This window comes from Arachis ipaensis, chromosome B09 (genome assembly GCF_000816755.2).
Source record: "Arachis ipaensis cultivar K30076 chromosome B09, Araip1.1, whole genome shotgun sequence".
NCBI classification, from domain to species: domain Eukaryota; kingdom Viridiplantae; phylum Streptophyta; class Magnoliopsida; order Fabales; family Fabaceae; genus Arachis; species Arachis ipaensis.
The window spans coordinates 87,775,317-87,790,047 of NC_029793.2; positions in this window are offsets into that span (position 1 = coordinate 87,775,317).

The following is a 14,731-nucleotide window of genomic DNA, read 5'->3' on the forward strand; positions in this document are numbered from 1 at the left end:
GGAGACACCCCACCATGGTAAAATCTTTTCATTTTCTCTTTTGTAAATATTAGTAAAATTAGTTTAATTTCATGTTTTGCTTAGTTTGTTGAGTTTATTTAGGAGTTTAGTATGTTAAATAAGGTTTTATGGTGTTTTGGTAGTTGTTTGGAAGTTTGGAATTCTTGGTTTAGTGCAAAAACATAGAAAAAAACAGAGCACCAGAGCACCATCTAAGCATACGCGTGCCCCAAGCATTTTTGACCATCCAGCACACGTGTCACCCACGCATACACTTGGATGTCACCTCCCAACCTCCCAGCCAAATTCCAGAGAGTTACGACGCACGACGCGTACGCGTCGCTCTCTAAATAACCCATCGACCCGCACGCGTGACACACGCGTACGCGTCGATGCATGCGTACGCGTGGATGCCCTTCTTTTACACACTTTTTTTCTTCTCTCATTTCCATTTCTTTCCTTCTTCTCTCTTCTTCTCTTATCTCACCCATCATCCAACACTTCCAAACACCACTTATAACCATTCCTTTTAGTTAGTTAGTTGTTTAATTAGTTAAATTTTCATTTGATTTTCTATTTTTCATATCAAGTGTTGGATTATTAATTTTGTTTACTGTTTATTGCTGCTGATTACTGATAAGATGTTGTCTTAACATCGTTTTTGTTTATATTCCTTGTTGGATCCTTTATTGAGGTTACAATTAATTACTTAGTTTTTGAATTTTTCATACTTAACGTTTGTGAATACCAAGTGAATGAGAATTGCCTTCAAGCTTGTAAATCTTTTGAATTGCATGATTTGGCCACCATGTGATTTAAATTCTTTTCTTTGTTTAGGAAATTTCTTGATGGATGTCATGCATTCACCTTAATGCATTGAGCTTCTTGATCATATGCATCCATACGTGTTTAGCTTGAATGCTTTCATGCTTCTTTCTTGCTTGTTTGGTTGTCTTAACCCGCAAGTTTAAAGCATCTCAAGCACACTAGAATGAGTAAAGTGCATGCTTCTTTTGTGACCTAGCTTGTTACACTAGTGTGTGTTCTAAAAGGCGCCTAATTTAGAACTCACACACCTATTTTTCTTAATGTCACACTAATTCGCTCATTTCATTCTAGTGATTATTACCTCATTCCAACAATTTATACTTCCTTGCTTTTGCATTTACTTTTCTTACTGTGCTGCCTTCTATTTTCAGGATGAGTCATCTTAAGCAAAAAAATGGAAGTGGGAGAAAGAATACGCAGCAACCGGTTGACCTACCAGCTGAAGGTGGCAATCTGGATAGTCGCCGTACCCCCTTCCTCATCTTTGGATGCACCAAGGATGGTACAAACTTTTAAGTGTGGGGAGGTCGTCCAACTAGTCGGCGTTTTTGGGTGACAAATTTCTAATTCTAACACTTCTGCCTTTCATTTCTAGGTCTTTCTAGGTCTTTTAGGATTTTTAGTTTCATTTTCTTATTTTGCATTCATATACATAATAAGCTTAGTCAAAATAAAGAAATTTTTCAAGAATTTTATCAATAAGGCATTAGCATCCCAATTGATTTGTGGAACACAATTTTTGAGCTAAGAACACAAGCTTGTGAGTTTTGAGCCTAATTGTGTGGTTACATCTTATAACCACTTATTTTCCTTCTTGTGTGCATTATTCTCTTTCTATGATTGTAATCTTTGATTTGTTTGATTCTTTATGTCCATTATTTTGTCTAGACATGCATTTATATGATTGAGGCCATCATTTTATTTAGCTCACTTGCCCAAATAGCCTTACCTTTTATCTTTCATTTTTAGCCAACTTTTAGCCTACGATTAACCCACTTGTTCTTAATTTTAGTACATTACAAGCCTTAAAGCGAAAAACAATAAATGTCCTTTATTTGGATCTTTGATTAGCTTAGGCTAGTGAGTGTGTGTATCATTCAAGTATGGGAAAACTTGGGAAGTTGGTTGAGAAAAAGGGTATGTTTTGTATTTTTATTAAAAATATTGGGAATTGGGTACATGCTCATGTGTTAATTAAATGTAAAACCATATGCATTGTCATACTTTATTGCAAAAAGAAAAAAAAAGAAAAGAAGAAAATGAAATGAGAAAATAAAAAGAAAAAATATATATATATAAGGAAAAAAATAGAAAAGAAAAAGAAGGAAAAAGAAAAGAAATAAAAAGGGGACAAAATGCCCCAAAGTGAAGCTCAATAATAATCAATGCATATGAGTTGTGATAAAAAGAGAATGCATGAGTATGTTAAAAATTGAAGAATGGGTAGTTAGGTTAGCTTTGAAATTGTATAGGTTGTCATAGGTTATGTGGGAAGTTTAAGTTGATCAAACATTCAAATCTCAAGCTCACTTGACCAAATATGCATCCTACCTTGACCCTAGCCCAATTACAACCTATGAAAAGACCTCATGATATTTGTATGCATGCATGGAATAAATGTTTATTGTTAGATGAAAAACAAATCTTAGAAAGCATGATTAGAGGAGAACTGAGTGAATCGACCCTAAACACTTGAGCGAATAGAGTGCAAACACTTTCGGTGAGGGTTTGATGCTCGATTACATGTTTTCACCTATGATCACCACTTTTCTTGCAAGTTTGCAAAATCTTTAATAACTCAATTCAATTGTGGTTTGGCTTGGTTGTTAATACCTTTAGCCCTTATGCTTATATATGTATTCTTGGAAATAGATTTATTTTGACCAAGTAGTTGCATTAATATAGATAGTTGTATTTAGATAGGATGTATTTAGTTAGTTGTTACATTGAATAAATGTTGATACCCTTTGTTTCCTTCTTGATTTAGCATGAGGACATGCTATAGTTTAAGTGTGGGGAGGTTGATAAACCCCATTTTTAGGGTTTATCTTGTGCTTAATTTAGGGGATTTTATCACCTTTTTTCACATTTATCCAAGGAAATAGCATGGTTTCATGATTGTCTCCTAATTTGTGCTTAAGTGTGAAAACATGCTTTTTGGGCCTTTTATGTGTTAATTTTAATTCACCTTTGATTCCATTAGATGCCTTGATGTGTTTGTTAGTGAATTCAAGATGGAAAGGCTAGGAATGGATCAAAGGGATGAAGAGGAAAAGCATGCAACTGGAGAACTCATGAAGAAACAAGGATTTGGGATGTTAAGATCGACGCGCACGCATAGCATACATGCACGCATAGAATGTGAGGTCGCATGGCGACGCATATGCGTGGATAGCAAATTGTCAAGCGCCGCGTACGCGTGACCCAGGCGTACGTGTCGGTGCTCGCACGTGACTCACTTAAAGGCAATCCGCTAGGGGCGATTTTTGGGCTTCCCAGGCCCAAATCTAACTCACCTCTGATGCTATTTAACCCAAGGATTGAAGGGGGATCAACAATCTAGTTACCACTTAGTTTAGTTTAGTTTAGTTTTGGAGGGAAAGTTAGTTTCTAGAGAGAGAAGCTCTCTCTTCTCTCTAGAATTAGGATTAGGTTTAGATCTAGATCTACTTCCACTTCTCTTGCTTAATTTCCTTTTTCATCTTTAATTGTTCCCTTGTAGTTGTAGCATTCTACTTCTCTTGTAGTTTCTTTGTATTGTTAGTTGTAGTTTATGAATTCTTTTGTAGATCTACATTTCTTCTTCAATACAATTGGTAAGTTCTTTGTTGTTTCATAATTATTTCGCCTTTCTATTGTTAATCTCTTGCTTTTGTAGTTGTAGATTCCTTTAATTCTTGCAATTAATAATGTTTGTCTTTATTGCCTTCTATGTGTTTGTTAAAATGTTTCTTCTAGTTATGAGGTAGATTTTGTTTCTCTTGGCTTTGGTTGAGTAATTGGTGACTCTTGAGTTATCTAATTCTTTTGTTGATTGATAATTAGAAGTTGCTAATTGACTTGAATGCCACTAAAGCTAGTCTTTCCTTTGGGATTTGGCTAGGACTTGTGGAATCAAGTTAATTCATCCACTTGACTTTCCTTAATAGTTAGAGGTTAACTAAGTGGGAGCAATGGACAATTTTTGTCACAATTGAGGAGGATAATGAGGATAGGACTTCTAGTTCTCATACCTTGCCAAGAGCTTTGTTAGTTGTTAGTTTATTTCCTTTGCCATTTATATTTCTTGTCTATTATCTCAAAAATCCCAAACATACTTCATAACCAATAACAAGAACACTTTATTGCAATTCCTAGGGAGAACGACCCAAGGTTTGAATACTTCGGTTATTTTTATGCAATGCATGAGTTCTGATGACTACTCATTCTCTGATGAGGATGAAGACACTAGGAAAGAGCAAGTTGCTCGGTACCTAGGAGATCTTATAAAGCTGAATGCCAAGCTATTTGGTACAAAGCCTTTGGAGGAAGAACCTCTGCTGCTTACCAAAGAACTCCATGCTTTAGTTCAGCAGAGGCTACTTCAGAAGCTTCCAGATCCTGGATGCTTTCTGATTCCTTGCACCATAGGCACTATGACCTTTGAAAAGGCTCTATGTGACCTAGGTTCAAGCATCAACCTCATACCACTCTCTGTAATGGAGAAGCTGGGAATCATTGAGGTGAAATCTGCAAACATCTCACTAGAGATGGCAGACAAGACAATAAAGAAGCCATATGGCTTAGTAGAGGATGTCTTAGTAAAAGTTGAAAACCACTACATCCCTGCAAACTTCATTGTCTTGGACATTGGAGAGGATGAGGATGACTCTGTCATCCTTGGAAGACCTTTCCTAGCCACAGCCAATGCTATCATTAATGTGGCTAAGGGAGAACTAACCCTACAATTAGGGGAGGATCACATCTTATTCAAGATGCCTCACCCCAATTCTCCCTCTAAAAGAGAGATAACTGTGCAACACCTAGTGTTCCAACCCTCTCTTTCTGTGCAGAGCGTTGCAGAGCCCCCATACATCAATTCTAAGTTTGGTGTTGGGCAGTCATCAACAAGCTCTAAGCACAAAGGTATTAAGAAGAAAGTACCTAAAGGCTGGAGGGACAAGAAAGTTCCAACTGAAGGCCTCTCATCTGGCATGAGAGTTGTCTTCACTAAGAAGCCAGTCTTACCACATACAATGAGTCGTGTCCTGTCTCTAGAGCATGTGGAGCTCATTCATGAGAGGACAGGGCGAAGGTTCACTACAAGGGGCAAAAATCTGAGCCCATACTCACCTCCGTAAGGAGCTAACCGTCAAGCTAATGACGTTAAAAGAGCGCTTGTTGGGAGGCAACCCAACCTTAATTTATTATTTATTTCCTTTTATTTTATTTTATTTTTCTTTTAGGGTCATGATCATATGCATTCAAAACAGAGACAAAATTTCACAGCAATGAAAATAGAACACTCTGGATGGAGTGTTAAAGTTGAACGCCAGCCAGGATATCCCTGTTGGGCGTTCAACGCCCATCTTGGGCAGCATTGCTGGTGTTGAACGCCAGCCAGAGAGCAGCCCATGGGCGGTCAAACGCCAATGTAGAGAAGCAGAGAATCGGGATTCCCTAGCCTCTCAGGACCTGTGGGTCTCACAGCATCTTCACCTACCCTACCTACCCCACTTACTTTCACACTTCTCCATACACGCTTCCCAATAAACCCTAGCCCAATCACATCCATACCACTTTCCCAAATCAATCATAACTCCCACCTACCCCCACCCACTTCAAAATCAAGTTTCCCACCCGAAACCCACCCTATGGCCAAACCCTAACCTACCCTCATCCTATAAATACCCCTCTTTATAACCCTCCATACACACACCTCTCATAACCTAATAAACCCCCACAAGGTCGAGCCTTCTTTCTCCCTCTTTCTACTTCAATTTTCTTCTTCTTCTACTCCATTCTTCTATTTTCTTTATTTTTGCTCGAGAACGAGCAAAGTTTTAAGTTTGGTGTGGGAAAAGCATAGCTTTTTTCCTTCCATCACCATTCATGGCATCTAAGGTTGGAGACTCCTCTAGAAAGAGGAAAGAAAAGGCAATAGCCACTCCTCTGAATCTTGGAAGATGGAGAGATTCATCACCAAAGCCCACCAAGACCACTTCTATGAAGTAGTGGCTGAGAAGAAAGTGATCCCTAAGGTCCCTTTCATGCTCAAGAAGAATGAGTATCCAAAAATCCGAAGAGAGATCCAGAGAAGAGGTTAAGAAGTCCTAACCAATCCCATTCAGGATGTTGAGATTCTCATGTTGTAAGAGTTCTATGCTAATGTATGGGTTACTAAAAACCATGACACTAGTGTGAACCCAAATCCAAGGAATTGGATCACCATAGTCTGAGGAAAAATCTTAGATTTCAGGCCGGAAAGTGTGAGGTTGGCATTCAACTTGCCTCTACTGCAAGGAGATCCTCATCCTTACACTAGGAGAGTCAACTATAATTAGAGATTGGATCAAGTGCTCTCAGATATCTGTGTGAAAGGAGCACAGTGAAAAAGGGATTCCCAAGGCAAGCCCATTCAATTAAGAAGGATTGACCTTAAGCCTATAGCTAGAGGATAGTTGGAATTCATCCAAAGATCAATCATTCCTACTAGCAATCGGTCAGAAGTGACCATTGACAGAGCCATCATGATTCATTGCATCATGATTGCAACTGAGGTGGAAGTACATGAGGTGATTCCTCAAGAATTGTACAAGGTAGCTGAGAAGCGTGACACCAATGCAAGGTTAGCATTCCCACACCTCATCTGTCATCTATGCAATTCAGCTGGAATTGTCAGAAATGGAGATGTCTCCATTGGGGAGGATAAACCCATCACTAAGAAGAGGATGGAGCAAACCAGAGAGCATGCACAAGTAGGGGTGGCAAGCGAGGAAGCCCGCCCCGCCTAATGAGGCGGTCCCAGAATCCCACCCGCCCCGCCTAACAGCGGGTTGGCAGGCCGGCGGGCTAAGCCCGTCAAATATCCTTTTTTTTAGTTTTAACTATTAAATATTATATATAAAGGCATACAAAAATCTCTTCTATTTTTTACTTTTAACTATTATAATTTCTAAAAGTATAAACAAATTATAATTTTTATATTCACAAACATTAAAGTCTTTGTAATTATAAATATCTAATAAACATAATTATAAACTAAGTTTTCATCCAAAATATAATTATAAATATTGTTCCCAAAGCAAAATAAACATAATCCAAAACATAATTATAAATATTGTCTCTAAAACAAAATAAACATAATCCAAAACACTCAATTTTCATCTTCATTCTCTTGTAAGTAGGGTGGGGGAAGTTCGGTTTTGGCAAAAAAAATTGTAAAAATACACCTTGCCAAAAAATACTAAGCCCGGCGGGGAAGCCCGCCCCGCCCTGCCAAAGCCCGCGATTTAAGCGGTGCGGGTTAGGCGGGCTTTTGCTATTTGGCGGTCCCAATTTTTCAGCCCAGCCCAGCCCGTCTTTTTTGGCGAGTTACGCGGACCGGCCCGGCAGGTTTAGGCCCGTTTGCCACCCCTATGCACAAGAGCCTGTGTAGCCGCCTCAGTATGAGATCCTTGAGATGCCTCAAGGGATGTACTTTCCTCCCCAAAGCTATTGGGATCAATGAAAAACTTCTCTTGGAGAATTGAGCACAAACATGGAGCAATTGAGGATGGAACATCAAGGGCATGCTACCACCCTCAATGAAATAAGAGAATACCAAAGAGTCATAAGGGAAGACCAAAGGGCTATGAGGAAAGAGCAACAAAGGCAAAGGGATGACATAGAAGAGATCAAGCATCACATTGGATCCTCAAGGAGGAGCACTAGCCGCCACCATTAAAGGTAGACTCGTTCTCTTTTACCTCCTTTCCGGTTTTATTTTTCTGTTATGTTTTGTCTGTTCTCTTGTTCTAGTTACATGATCATTTGCATTGATGTCTTAAAGTTGTAAAACGTTCCATATATCTCTCACCATGCTTAAAAGAAAATTTTTATTAAAAAGAATTGAGAGATACATGAATTTCAAGTTTAAAATAAGAATAGTTTAATTATGTTGATGTGGTGGCATTACTTTTATTTTCTGAATGTATGATTAAACAGTGCATATTTGAAGTTGAAATTTTAGAATGTTGGCTCTTGAAAGAAAAAGAAAAAAGGAAAAATATTAATGATGATCTGAAAAATCTATAAAATTGATTATTGAAGTAAGAAAAAGCAGCAAAACGAAAAAAAGAAAAAGCATGTTGTAAAAGAAAAAAAATATAGGCATGCGAAAAAGAAAGAAAAATGGCGGAAAAAAAAGAAAAAAATAAAAAGCAGAAAAATCCATTACTGCCCAAAAATGCAGGAAAAGGAGGACAGATTGAAAAAGCCAATAACCCTTTAAACTAAAAGAAAAGGGTAAAACGACCCAAGACTTTGAGCATTAATGGATAGGAGGGCTCAAAGGAATAAATTCCTGGCCTATGCGGCTCAACTAAGCTGTCCCTAATTATGTGCTTGTGGCGTGAAGGTGTCAAGTGAAAATCTTGAGACTGAGCGGTTAAAATCATGGTCCAAAGCAAAAAGAGTGTGCTTAAGAACTCTGGACACCTCTATCTAGGGACTCTAGCAAAGCTAAGTCACAATCTAAAAAGGTTCACCCAGTTAAAGTGTCTGTGGCATTATTGTATCCGGTGGTAATTCTGGAAAACAAGGTGCTTAGGGTCACGGCCAAGACTCTGAAAGCTGTGTTCAAGAATCAAAATAAGCTTAACTAGGAGAGTCAATAATATCATCTGGATTCTAAGTTCCTAGAGATGCCAACCATTCTATGTTTCAATGGATAGTGAGATGCCAAAACTATTCAGAAGCAAAAAGCTACTAAGTCCCGCTCATCTAATTGTAACTAAGCTTCATTAGAAACTTAAAAATTTATTGTATCTTAATTTTCTTTTTATCCTACTGTGTTTTTAGTTGCTTGGGGACATTTTATACGCTTTTTGGAATTATTTTCATATAGTTTTTAGTAGTTTTTGTTTAGTTTTTATTAAGTTTTTATAGGTTTTAGTGTTAAATTCATATTTTTGGATTCTACTATGAGTTTTTGTGTTTTTTTACAATTTCAGGTATTTTCTGGCTAAAATTGAAGAGTTGGAGCAGAAGTCTGATTCAGAGACAGAGAAAGCACTGCAGATGCTGTCCGAATCTGACCTGCCTGTATTTGGAAGAGCTTTTCTGGAGCTACAGAAGTCCAAACTAATTCAGAGACAAAGAAAGAACTGCAGATGCTGTCCGGATCTGACCTCCTTGCATTCGGAAGAGCTTTTCTGGAGATACAAAAGTCCAAATGGAGCGCTCTCAATGGCTATGGAAAGCTGACTTCCAGAGATTTCCAGCAATATATAATAGTCCATACTTTGCTTCGGATAAGAAGGCCCAAAACTGGCATCCAACGACAGCTTCCTGCCCCCTTCCAGGCGTCCAACACCCAAAGAGCAGAGACCAACGTCCAAACGCTCAGTGAGGACCCCCTAGCTGGTGTTACACGCCCAAGAGACCTCATAGCACGCGGATCTCATCAAAGCTCAGCCCAAACACTCACCAAGTGGGCCTCAAAAGTGGATTTTAGCACTAAAAAGACTGTTTTACCTTTACTAGTCATTTGTTTAGTATTTAAGGAATTTTATTTATGTAATTCAGATCATCTTCGATTCCTTGGACCATCATACATGTTTTAATTTGTTTTTCACATCAGTATGAGTTTCTAAACCTCCTAGGTTGAGGGGAGGAGCCCTGCTGAGTCCTATAAATTAATAAAAATATTATTGTTTCTTCTTCGATCCGTGTTTGATTTATCTCTAAGATGTATATCCGATCTTCATCATGGTGAATAGGATGATGTGACAAATTATCTCTGTTCATCACATTAAGACGAACGTGCCTAACAAACACCCGCGTCTGCTTGGGTTCGTTTGAATACGTGACTGGAAAGCACAAGCCAACAGCTATGTTTATACATCTCTCAGACAGCTAATCCACGACTTCGTTGGGGACTTCTCAAGATACCAGTTCAGCCGATTTCTGGGGAGATTAGGGTCTCCATGGTATAGGCTAAAATCCTAAGAAGCAGCATCCTCTGATCCGGAAGATTCGACCTTGTCTATGGCGTTTTGAGTTGGACGCCAAGAGAATGGACTGCTAAGCGTTTCACCCTTCTGGACTCTTGAGAGTGCATGCAATGTATAATTGTCTATAAAAAAACACTTATTTAGACAGATACAAATCAACCGTAAAGAATAATGTTTATTAATTATTGCCAAAAAAAACTATCACAGAGAAGTGTTTATTTTAAAATTTCAATGGCAAAGTCTCATTGTTTAACATTATGTTCGTTCTTGTAATCACGACAACTTCTCCAATGTTAGAATCTGTAAGAAGAAATTATATATTCAAAATATTTTGGTGTCCCATAATTTTTCCTATGTATCTTAGTTTCTGTGGCTTTTTTTATTTTCTCCAAATTGACAAGTGACGATATATCTTCGGAATATAGAATGTGACGGTAGAGATAGTTAAAATATCAAATATGGGTCAAAGACAATGTATAAGAGCAAAAATATATATTATATTATGTGAAAATATTTTTATATTCAAAATAAATAAAATTATCTTTTGTGAATATTTACCAATAATGAGAATAAAGCTAAGCTTCCCATTATCATTTAGAGTTTCTGGCATATTGACCAGTGAGTGACTGTAAATTATATATATATATATATAGGAAAAGCTCTGCATACAAGCTATTAGGGCTTGTATGCTTTACAAGTTCATTAAGCAATAAAACAAAAAAACGCGCTGCTACAAATACGTTGTATACACGCGCTATATAAGATCCCGCGTATATCTAACTACCAAATTTAAAAGATTTGTTTCCTTCTTCGTTTTCGTTATTTGGAGATTTGCTTGTTCTTCTTCTCGTGCGTCTTCCCTCCTTCTTCTCCATCGTTCTTTTCCTCTCCTTTTCTCACTGGTATGTTCTTCGTTTACGTTACTTTCCTCTCTCTGTGCAACTCGAGCTTTGTTTTCTATTTTGATTTGTTGTTTTCTGAAATCAAAGTTTGAACTCGTTTTGAAGATAATGGATCATTCAACCTCAGATTGTCAGCTGAATCCAGGCGAAGTGGATTATGAATTTGAATCTAACGAAGTTCCTGAGGTTTGATTTACATAGGATTAGTATGGATTTTCTTGCAGTAATTTGTATAGCATTGTGTAGTTGAAAAATTGTTGAACATCGACTGTGAAACTAACACGTTAACATGAATCTGTCGATTCAATGTATTAGTTTTGATTAATTATCTGGAATTTATAGCAGACGCTTGGGTGTAGATCAGGTCTTTTTTGGGTGTATTTTTACTAGAAGTGTGGGTGTATTTACACTTTACTGGTTTTTTGTTATTTTAATTGAGTTGTTGTTGTTCAGGTATATTATATCAGACATGATTGGGTGTGTTTTTAGTTTTTGACATGGTGTATTTTGCAGCATGTGTATTTACAGTTTATGGCTTTATTGTCATTTTAATTGAGATGTTGCGGTTCGGGTATATCATATTAGACATGATTGGGTATATTTGAATCATATCTATGGATGTATTTGAATCATATCTATGGGTGTATTTACAGTTTTTGACATGGTGTAATGTGCAGCCTCTCTCGGTTGTTGATGATGAGCTTGTTCCGAAGGTTGGAATGACCTTTACCACCCTTGAAGATGCTGGAAAATTTTACAGGAACTACGCCAAGGCTGCAGGTTTCTCTACAAGAGTTCGGTGCACAAATAGGAAGGGAAACGAGATTAAGAATCAACTGATTACATGTAGCAGAGAGGGAAAATGGAAATCTAAAATATCTCCGACCGAGAAGACCAATCCAACAGCCAGTCTAAACTGTCGTGCAAGAATTTATATACACACATTGAAGGATGTTGGTGCTTGGATCATTTCAAAGGTTGTGCTGGATCATTCACACCCCTGCTGTCCAAGTAAAGCAGAGATGCTCAAACAGCACAGGAAACTAAGCATGTCCATTCGTCGTACAATAGAGAATAACGAGGAGGCCGGTATCAAACCAAGCAAAACCTACCAATCATTTGTTGCGGCTGCCGGGGGTCACCGCGAGTTAAATTTTATCGAAAAAGACGTGAGGAATTACATTACCAGGGAAGTGCGGAATGTTTCTGAATAAGAAGATGCAAAGGAATTCGGGAAATATTTGTTAAGAATGAAAGAGAAGAATCAGAATTTCGTTTTTGAGCTCGAACTCGAGGAGGATCAATCTATTAAGCTGGCTTTTTGGGCCGATGCAAGAAGCAGAGCTGCCTTTGAGTATTTCAGACACGTCATTTCATTCGACACCACCTACAATACAAACAGGTAACAAACTGCCCCTGTTTATGATGCTAAATTAATGTATTTTTACGAATTCGCAGCAGAGGTGTATATTGGCTGTTTCTTTGGGTGTATACGAAGAATCTGTTGGGGTGTATTTAATGATTTTGCATTCTGCACTATGGTAATTTGTTTCAGGTATAATTTGGTCTGTGGTTCTTTTGTCGGGGTGAATCACCACGGTCAGTCAACACTTCTCGGATGCTCTTTGATGAAGAACGAAGAAATTGAATCATTCAAATGGTTATTTCAATGCTGGCTTCGTTGCATGGGAGGAAATGCTCCGAAAGGGTTTCTCACCGATCAGTGCGCATCAATGAAAAGGGCTTTAGAGGCCTGTATGCCAACAACAATTCACCGTTGGTGTATTTGGCACATCATGAAGAAGATTTCAAGAAAATTAAATGGGTACAAGGGACATGCCGATATTGAACAAGAAATGAGCCAAGTTGTTTGGAACTCTCATAGCAAAGACTCATTCAATAGGAATTGGAATGATTTTCTGCTGAATTTTGGTCTTGCGGACAACAAGTGGCTTTCAGGTAATGTCTTTTTAAAATCTGCAGCAGAGGTGTAAATTGCATGTTCTCTCGGGTGTATTTATAGTCTGTGTTTGGGTGTATTCTGCAGATCTGTATGAAGACCGTCACATATGGGTTCCTATCTATCTGGATCACCACTTCTGGGCAGGGATGAGAAGCACACAAAGGAGCGAGAGCATGCATTCATTTTTTAACAAGTATATCACCCGGAACAGCTCGCTTATTCAGTTCATCAAACAATACGATAATTGCCTCAGAAGCAGGGAGCAAGCAGAGAGAGAATCAGATGCTGTAGATTTTCATACGGTCATACCGTGTGCAACCAAATCCTCCATTGAAGCTCAGTTTCAAGATGCGTACACTCATCAAAAGTTTAGGGAAGTCCAAGCGCAATTTAGAGGAAAGGCGAATTGCATCACCAGATTAACGAATTCCGCTCTAGGCTATTCAGTATACGAAGTCGGAGAACAAGTTTCCAGCTCAATATTCAACAAGTTTGTGGTTACTTACGACTCAGTTGTAGCCGAGGTAAAATGCCAATACTTATTATTCGAGTCGAGAGGGATACTGTGTCGTCACGCACTAAGCATCTTAAGCTTTGAACAAGTAAGCCAAGTGTCACCTAGATATATACTGGAACGATGGAGCAAGAAGGTAAAGAGGCGACACACACACATGAAGAGCAGCCACGACGAGCCACTGATGGAGCCAAGAAGCAAGAGGTTCGACCAATTGGTTTTTCGTTCGCAAAATATTTGCGAATTTGCATCCGAATCGAAGGAGCTGACTACAATTCTACACCGTGCGTACGATAACGTCATGGCTGAGATGGAATTTTTAAAAGCCAAAAAGAAGGGGACATCTTCTTTATCCCACGAAGACGCCAACTTGGAATCCGTTAACGAGCTTCAAAGCCCGCCAAGGATTCGAACAAGAGGACGTCCAAAAAATATGCTAGGTTCAAAGTTGGACAAACAGATCGCAAATGCCACAAAGAAGAAGAAGACGAAAGTTTTAAGCGAGGTAAAAGTAATGTTCTTTAAATTTGTGGCGATTGAGTTTATTTTTCTCGTTAATAGTTTAGCTAATATGTGAGTGTTATATTCAGATAAACTTGTTTGATGCTGCATCAGCGGTGCATTCAAATTCGAACCAATATCAAGGACATGTTATGAATTATCAGTTCAGGGTACCAGCAGCAGGGGATAACTCTTTGGGTGTATAGTTTTTCAGAATATGGGTGTAGAAACACTGTGCTTTTGGGTGTATTTTTGTTAATTCACAATTTACATATAGATACATATATATAATATTTGTGTTTTAGGGTTTACAGGTTAGGGGTAAGGGTTTAGGTTTTAAGTGTTTAGGGTTCAGGGTTTTAGTCTCAAAGCATCAGGGGGGATAGATTTCAGGGTGTATGTTCAACTTTATTTGGGTGTAAAAATTCGCTGGTTATGGGTGTATATTTGATTTGATGTTTTTCTTCATATTTTAGTACCTGTAATTCATACATTTTGAAGACATCGCAGACAGTTTAACAGCACAGACAGTTTGGGTGTATATTTTATGCAATCTTGGGTGTATTATTACACTTGCGTTGGGTGTAAAAGTTTATATTTGCGTTTATATATGCCTTGATTTTTTCCTTCATATTTTACCACCTGTAATACAGCTTTTGAATACAGCACAGACAGTTTAACAGTACAGATAGTTTAATTATGGAAAAAGATATACATGGAATAGAAGTTGTTGATAAATGGCAAATATTTACAGCATTTGTTCAATTTACAAACTACCCAGCAGTTGGATTACGCAGTTTCTATATCAGCAGAATTTATCTGACAAAAC